This window comes from Lepidochelys kempii, chromosome 6 (genome assembly GCF_965140285.1).
Source record: "Lepidochelys kempii isolate rLepKem1 chromosome 6, rLepKem1.hap1, whole genome shotgun sequence".
In the NCBI taxonomy this organism is placed as follows: domain Eukaryota; kingdom Metazoa; phylum Chordata; order Testudines; family Cheloniidae; genus Lepidochelys; species Lepidochelys kempii.
Window position 1 is genome coordinate 22,042,680 of NC_136385.1, and position 7,595 is coordinate 22,050,274.

The following is a 7,595-nucleotide window of genomic DNA, read 5'->3' on the forward strand; positions in this document are numbered from 1 at the left end:
ATGGAGAACCCCTGCAGAGACCCAGTGCAGTCCTGACCGAAAGAACTCCAGAATCGATGTCCGGAGGTTGGCCAGGAAACCAGGGGCCGGGACCAGGGTGTTGAGCCGGTACCAGAGCATGGACAGGACTAGTTGATTAAGCACCAGCGCTCTCCCTCAAAGGGAGAGGCACCAGAGTAGTCCTGTCCATTTCTGAAGCCGCTCTATCACCCTGCCCTCTAAATTCTGCCAGTTCTCCGGCGGAGAGGGATGCGTGGCAGAAAGGTAAATGCCAAGATAGAGCAGCGGACCTGCGCTCCACCGGATGGCCTGAAGCGCGGGTGGAGGGAGCTCGCCTTCCAGTCGTCCCAGACTACCAGGCCAGAGCTCTTGACTCAGTTGACCCGGGGAGAGGAGGCTGCCGAATAGATGGCCTGGCAAGCCTCCACCCGTGCCAAGTCGCCCGTGTCCTGGACCACGAGGAGCACGTCGTCGGCATACCTGACTCCAATTAACCTGCAAAGAGACAGGTGAGGCCATTAAGCGAATGTGACCACCTGACCCTAATTAAGGCCCCTCTGATAATATAAAAGGGCTCACTCCAGTCAGGCAGAGAGGAGCCAGAGGAGCGGAAGTGTGGCTGAAGGTCCCTGGGCTGGAACCCGGAGTAGAGGGTGAGCCTGGGTTCCCCCCAGCTCACCACTACAGAAACACCTCCTGGGAGGGGAAAACAGGCCCCTGTCAGGACAGGAGGCTGAACTGTTTTGGCATGAGGCTGTAGGAGCAACAGAGACTCTGGGAATTCTCTCACCAACCTCCATTGCTGGCTTATGATGAAAAGGGCTCAGTAGACTGTATCCCTGGTCCTAGAGAGAAAGAGAGGGCTACGTGGAGGGTTGCAGTGAGCCTCTGAAGCTAGCATAAACCACCTGGAAGCACGGGACCCATGGGGACAAGGTCGGAGCTCTGCCACAGGTTTCATACATATTTTGCAGGGCACAAAGACACCTGTACTAACCATCCCTAACACGCTGCATCTATCCATACCTAGTTCATATTTGGCAAGCCTCAGCAGAACATACGTCTTGTTGCTGACAGATTCTACACATACAAAGAACAAGATTATGCAAGTTTCACTTCTAGTAAATTTCCACAATAAAGCTTAGCATAATACAAAGCATTGTGGAAAGTATATAATATTGGCTACCATACCTCTGTGCCCCAAGTTCAAAAGACACAAGCCACTCCGCAGGAGGATGAGAAGGCATCTAAACAAACAAAGCAGAACATTGGCTTTCTGCACCCATAGAGCCTCCAGTATGGTACTGAGCATCTTCCTGTGCTAACTAAAGTAATACATGCCCACCAAGCCACTGACTGTAAAAAAATCAGAAGCGGCAAAGACAGGCTCCAAGAGCAAATCCAGGCTAAAGAGGTCAGTGCAGAAGGAACTCCTGAGAGCAGAAAGGTTGAGAGTGTGTAGCTATCGACAGTTGTCCAGTAAGACACAGAATACTCTCATCCGTCAGGGGGTTTCAATCATCTTCATCTACCTCAGTGGTTCTTCACCTCATCCCTATTGTGGATCCCTGTTTCCTGTCAGGATCCCTAGTGCCTCCCTCCGATCTACCCGGGTCCTTCTCCCAGTTAGAAGTATAGGGAGACAGAGTGATTGTGACCCCCAAGCTGAGATCCCATGGTCTACCATGACCTCTAGCATTCCCCATGTTTTGTTAATTGGCTGGGTAGTTTGCGATTGTATTGTTTAGCAGGTATTGTTTCCTTTGCATTTGATTTTCAAAAACAAAGACGAAAACAGCAGATAATGCGACCTGTTATGTGGCATTCTTGTTAATCCTGCCCCCAGCTATGTGACTGGGTCAGGAACCTGTCATGGAATATTAATCTGCATTGTGCTGTTCAGCCACTAGATGATGCTGTGTGTAACATACTTTATTTAGGCTAACCTCAGGCATGCCTGTCAGAGCATTAAAGAATCTTATAGTGAGCATATCTGGTGTATCTCTTGGAGGAGGAAACTTTGTAGTCAGTCCATATCTGATACAGAAACCTGACCCTCTTGTAGTAGCTTTGCAACCTACCACGTACAAGGTGTACATGGCAGAAATAAATCCTGGTCTCTTAGCAGCCCTCCCGTGTCACACCTGTGTTACTGTACTTGCTAGGGACGCAGTTACACAGATGTGGAGGCTTCTCTGGAGGCTGCATGGCCCAGAGGAATGCAATTATAAGGAAATAAATTAGTTCCCTGTGACTCAGGGGCTTACAACGTGACATTCTGGAAGAGAAGGTGCATTTCAGGGCACAGGTTCCAGGCATATTTCATTGGCAGAAATGTTTTATGGATTTGGCTCCAAATCCTCAGATGCAAAACTATATTTTTCAGGGACAGCTGCCTCTGGAGCTATTGTTAATACGATTCAGTCACATACAGGAACCAAAGAAAAAGGGAGCAGCTCAAATGGGCATCTAGCAACATGATTTTCCACTAACCCTTTCAGGTCTTTGGCTAGGAGATAATATACATCTGCCAAGTAATTTATTGCCACGTCAGGCAGCCCTGAACAGGTGACATAATTACAGCATTCCCAGGAGTTGGAGAGAAAGGATGGTCATCACACTGGTTTGGGACTCAGCAGATCTGAATTCAACTCCTGGCTCTGCCACAGCCGCCCCCTTTCCCCCCATGTGACCCTGGGCAAGTCACTGAGGGTGTGTCTGTACTGCAATAAAACACCCATGGCTAGCCAGAGTCAGCTGACTCAGGCTTGTGGGGCTCATGCTGCAGGGCTATAAAACTGCAATGCAGATGTTCGGGTTCAGGCTGGAGCCCGGGCTCTGGGACCCCCTAGGGCATTGGCTCTCAATTTTTCTAGACTACTGTACCCCTTTCAGGAGTCTGATTTGTCTTGCGTACCCTCAAGTGTCACCTCACTTAAAAACTACTTGCGTACAAAATCAGACATAAAAATACAAAAGTGTCACAGCACACTAGTACTGAAAAATTGCTGGCTTTCTCATTTTTACCATAGAATTATAAAATAAAATGATTGGAATATAAATATTGAACTTAAGTTTCAGTCTATAGTCTAGAGCAGCATAACCAAGTCATTGTATGAAATGTTAGGTTGTACTGACTTCGCTAGTGCTTTTTAGTAGCCTGTTGTAAAACTAGGCAAATATCTAAATGAGTTGATGTACCCGCTGGAAGACCTCTGAGTAGCCCCAGCGGTAAGCAAACCCCTAGTTGAGAACCACTGCCTTAGGGTATGTCTACACTGTAGTGTAAGCCCAAGGTTCAAACTCAGGCTTAAACCTAACCCCCCTTCTGTCTACACACAAATTGTGCTAATCTGAGTCAAACCAAGACCCAGGGTTCAAGCCATATTGCTTTGCAGTGGTGGCCCAGCCCCATTAGACTCATGCTCTGGGAGTCCTCCCCAAGTATACCACAATCCCACAGGCCGACTTTCCTTGTCCTCTGGACGGTCAAGTTTGCTCACACTGCATCATGAACAAAGAACTACAGTAGCCACATTTTGGGAGGGCGCGAGGAAATCTGGTTGGTTGGACTCAGGCCCCATAACGCAGTGTAGATACTGAAGCCCCAGATTGGGATGCAGGGTTCAACAATTCCTAAACTGGTGTTACAAATGAGTGTAGGGGCTCAAACTCAGGTTAACAAACCCAAGGCCTGCTAATTGGAATTCTACTAACCCTGAGTTTATATTGCAATGTAGACATACCCTTTGGCCCATATCCTCAAGGGTATTTAGTGCTCCTCACTTCTACAGCAATCAATAAAAGTGAGGAGTCTAAATACCTGAGGATTTGGGCCTTAGTTTCTCTGTGCCTCGGTTCTTCTATCCATACAAGAGGAATAATAATACTCCTTTTCTTCCACCCTGTGTCTTTTTCTATTTAGTCTTACTAGTTGTTTACACAGCACCTTGTATAGTAGGTTTCTGATTTTGGTTGGAGCCTCTAGCTGTAGCTGTAATTCAAATAATAAATAAGTTTCTGTTATGAGATTAGATGTTTTTAAAGAGATGGATAGCTTAATGACAAGCAATACCACATAGCTATGAAGGGGAAGTAGCAATGTAGGTCACTACATATATGAGAAAAGAATTCCCCACTTATCACATTGCACAGTTCTTAGTTCACCTTGGTCTAATTATGTCACACAGTTAGACTCTGTTTCCTATGGCCAAGGCCACTTGTACATGTGCCCATCCACGTTGTATAGGAGAGAGTTGATTACTATCTTTAATCTCCTTGGGAAGCTGCTGCCTGCTTCTTAACCCAGGATTATCACCTGCTGCCATAATCAATGAAAGGCAGAATTATTTAGCCAAGATTCCACTCTGACTTCTGCTAGCTGGACTTCAGCTGTTGTGCTAAATATCAGGGAACATCACCCAGCACATGACATATCAAATGTTTACTGGCTGTAGTTTGCCCGTTAGGCTTTCAAGTTAATTTCAATTTGCTAGCAGTCTCTTAGTGCTGTGAAATGCACCTCACTTTTAGTCGTTTAAGTTTCAGTCAAATTGTGACTTCCCAGCTATTTCAAGAAACACTGTCAGGTAATTTAGGCTCAGAACTCTACCATATAAATTAATAGAGGGAATGCAGTGAGTCAGCAGCAATGTAATAAAATTATGTTCCAGCTCAGTTAGAAAGGCCTCTTCCTTAGGGCTTTATTCTTGAGGGCTAGACTGGTGTTTTCCAAAAGCAAACAGAAGTGATTTAATAGTAATGGGCAATGAAGAAAAACACTTCCCAGCTAGGGTACAACCCAGTCCTGTAGCTGGTGGAAGTCCTGCCTTCACCCGCTGAAATTACTAAGTAGGTGTCTGCGGGACATTCCTATATTTCCTCTGTGCCTGACCCTGTAAAGTTCCCTCAACCCTCATCAATAGCTCAGCCCCTAGCAGGATCATGCCCACTTACTGTTACGTGATATGTAAACACAGTTCATTTTACACAGGAGACATTTATTAAAGAAGACAGCTACAGATACAAACAAAACATGGTTCCACATAGCTTGAGTCCCAGCTTTGTCTCCCTTGTTTGCCAGTGACTACATCCTGTTTGGAACTCTGTACAGCACACAATTACTGAAGGAACATTTCATTATACTGACAGACTAATTGAGCCTTCACTCTCCAGCCCATCCTCTACATCTTTGTGAGATCAAGTAGAGAGTTAGCTCTCTGCTTTCCAGAAAACAAATAAGACCTCTGCACCCTATAATATTCCCATTTAAAGTTGCTACACTAATGGCCACTGGCCTCTAAATGTATCCACTCTGTCATGAGGAAACAATTTAAAAATATTACCTAGTGTTATGTAGGGCCTACTGCAAACAGCCATATTTTAAAAGACGACCTGAACTTGTGCATGCAAATTTTTAAAAGCCCACAACACCTGTTTGCAAACCCCACATTTGGATTTGCAGATCAGACCACCAGCTGGGCAGGTATGGGACTGAGTCACCACTGCATTACTCCCCTGGCTAGGTTACATCGCCATGGAGCTGGTATAACACAGTGATGAATCAGGGCCATATCTTTTGCATTGCACTCATGTGGGTGCAGCTCAGCCCTATGGGAACACATGCAAAATACTCAAGTTCAGAGGCTGTTCTGAAAGTGACCCAGAGTGTTTGGTGAGCAGAAAGAACCCAGCAGCCTTCTGGGTGCATATCGAGGAAAGCTGTTTATTTCAAGTTCCATTACGTTAGGAATTCAGGGGTGAGGAGAAGGGGGGTGCTGTAAAATGTTTCCAAGGACACACAGCCGGCAGGAGAAGAAATGCTATTTAAGTGTTACAGTATTATAAATAAATGGGAAGTGAAAATAAATGCAATCCCGACTAGATCACTGGGGTGCATGGCCTGGTTGGAGCAGCAGACAGCCTTTGTTCTGGGTTCCAGAAGGCTGCTCTCAGCCATTCTCCTTTTATAGCCGTTTCTGGAAAAAAATGAAAAGGCAGCTATGACCTGGCTGGGCTCTCATTGGAAATCTGGAGGCTGGGAGTTGAGACGGAGAGGTGCCCTATCCTGTGCTGGTTTGCTGGCATCTCTCTCTTGATATTTCAGGCTTTGATCTCCGCTGACATAGCGTCTGAGCCAAAGCTCATTGAAGGAGGCCATCAATCTCAGTGGCCAGGCTCACAGTACTGAGATCTGGGTGAGCAGTTATGAAACTAGCACCACTGTGCAGTTACCCCAAGGGTGAATTTGGCCCCACGTAGCTAACTTTCATTCTTTTCCACAAACACACCAACACTTGTAGTGAATCCAGACATTACAGCTGTCAGCTAAAGCAGTTGCTCAACTTTTCCAGCCTACCGTACCCCTTTCAGCAGGCTGATTTGTCTTGCGTCCCCCCAAGTTTTACCCCACTTAAAAACTACCTGCTTACAAAATCAGACGTAAAAAACAAAAGTGTCACAATGCACTAGTATTGAAAAATGGCTAACTTTCTCATTTTTACCATATAATTATAAAAAAAATCAACTGGAATATAAATATTGTACTTACATTTCAGTGTATAGTAGTACATAGAGCAGTATAAACAAGTCATTGTATGAAATTTTAGTTCATACTGACTTCGCTAGTGCCTTTTATGTAGCCTGTTATAAAACTAGGTAAATATCTAGATGAGTTGATGTACTCCCCTGGAAGACCCCTGTGTACCCCCAGGGGTAAGCGTACACACATACACACATGGCATAAGGTATAGATCACAGGATCTTCTGCTCAGTTAGCTGTCAAAAGCATTAGGACGTACATAGCACATCTTCTTTATAGGTTACTTCCTAGAAGGCAAGATGCACAAACCCATCTCTCTCCCCCCTCCCTCCACCATTGACTTTAGTGGAATCACTGCAGCAAATCCAAAACGGTGAATGAAATGAATAATCCCTGGCAGTGAGTGCAGGTGGGCAGACACGTAGGCTGCCATCCCCTTTGTGCCACCACTCTCTGTCCCTGCTCCTGTTGGGACAGCTTAGCTGAAGTGCCCAGTCATGCAGACTATTCAGCAGCATTGCATGCAGGGAAGGAGGGTGCTTCCGGCTGAATTATCTGCAATGCTCTCTTCTTCCCTGTAGATGGTGCTGTGTCCAGCAGAAAGGCATTGCCAGTGTGTCTGTCAGGGCACATCGGAAGGGAGGGGTGAAATGGCCTGGATTGAAGGAAGCACACAAAGAGAGGAGACACCTGCCTTGCAAACCTGGGGCGGGTTACCCTTCCAATTATTGGTCCTGTAGTAGCATTCGAGGGCCCCAGGCAGGATCAGAGCCCCACTGCATCGGGCACTATGCATAGCGCAGATGGGGTTCCTGGCCCCAAGACCTTGTAGGCTAAACAGACAAGTAAATAGACACAGGGAGAGGGGAGTGAGAGACAGCACAGAAGCAGGGGGATCTGGGGGACACAGTGAGCCCGTTCTGAGTCTTCTGGGAACATATACTTGTTGGTGTATTTGTTTATATTACTGCAAAAGCCCAGCTGGGGCAGAGGTGCTTAGGGTTGGAGTGCGAAGAGGAAAGGATTGTTGGAGCAGGGGCAGGGCAATTGGTGG

General features: G+C 46.3%; 1 long non-coding RNA gene across 1 annotated transcript; it reads right to left on the reverse strand.

Moving 5' to 3' along the window:
* Positions 1–410: 410 nt before the first annotated feature.
* On the reverse strand, positions 411–7,028 carry LOC140912540 (uncharacterized). The gene is made up of 3 exons (XR_012159308.1): positions 6,551–7,028; positions 1,192–1,247; positions 411–495 (listed from the first exon to the last, which is right to left on the reverse strand). It is a non-coding gene; the product is annotated as an uncharacterized LOC140912540 (long non-coding RNA).
* Positions 7,029–7,595: the final 567 nt, after the last annotated feature.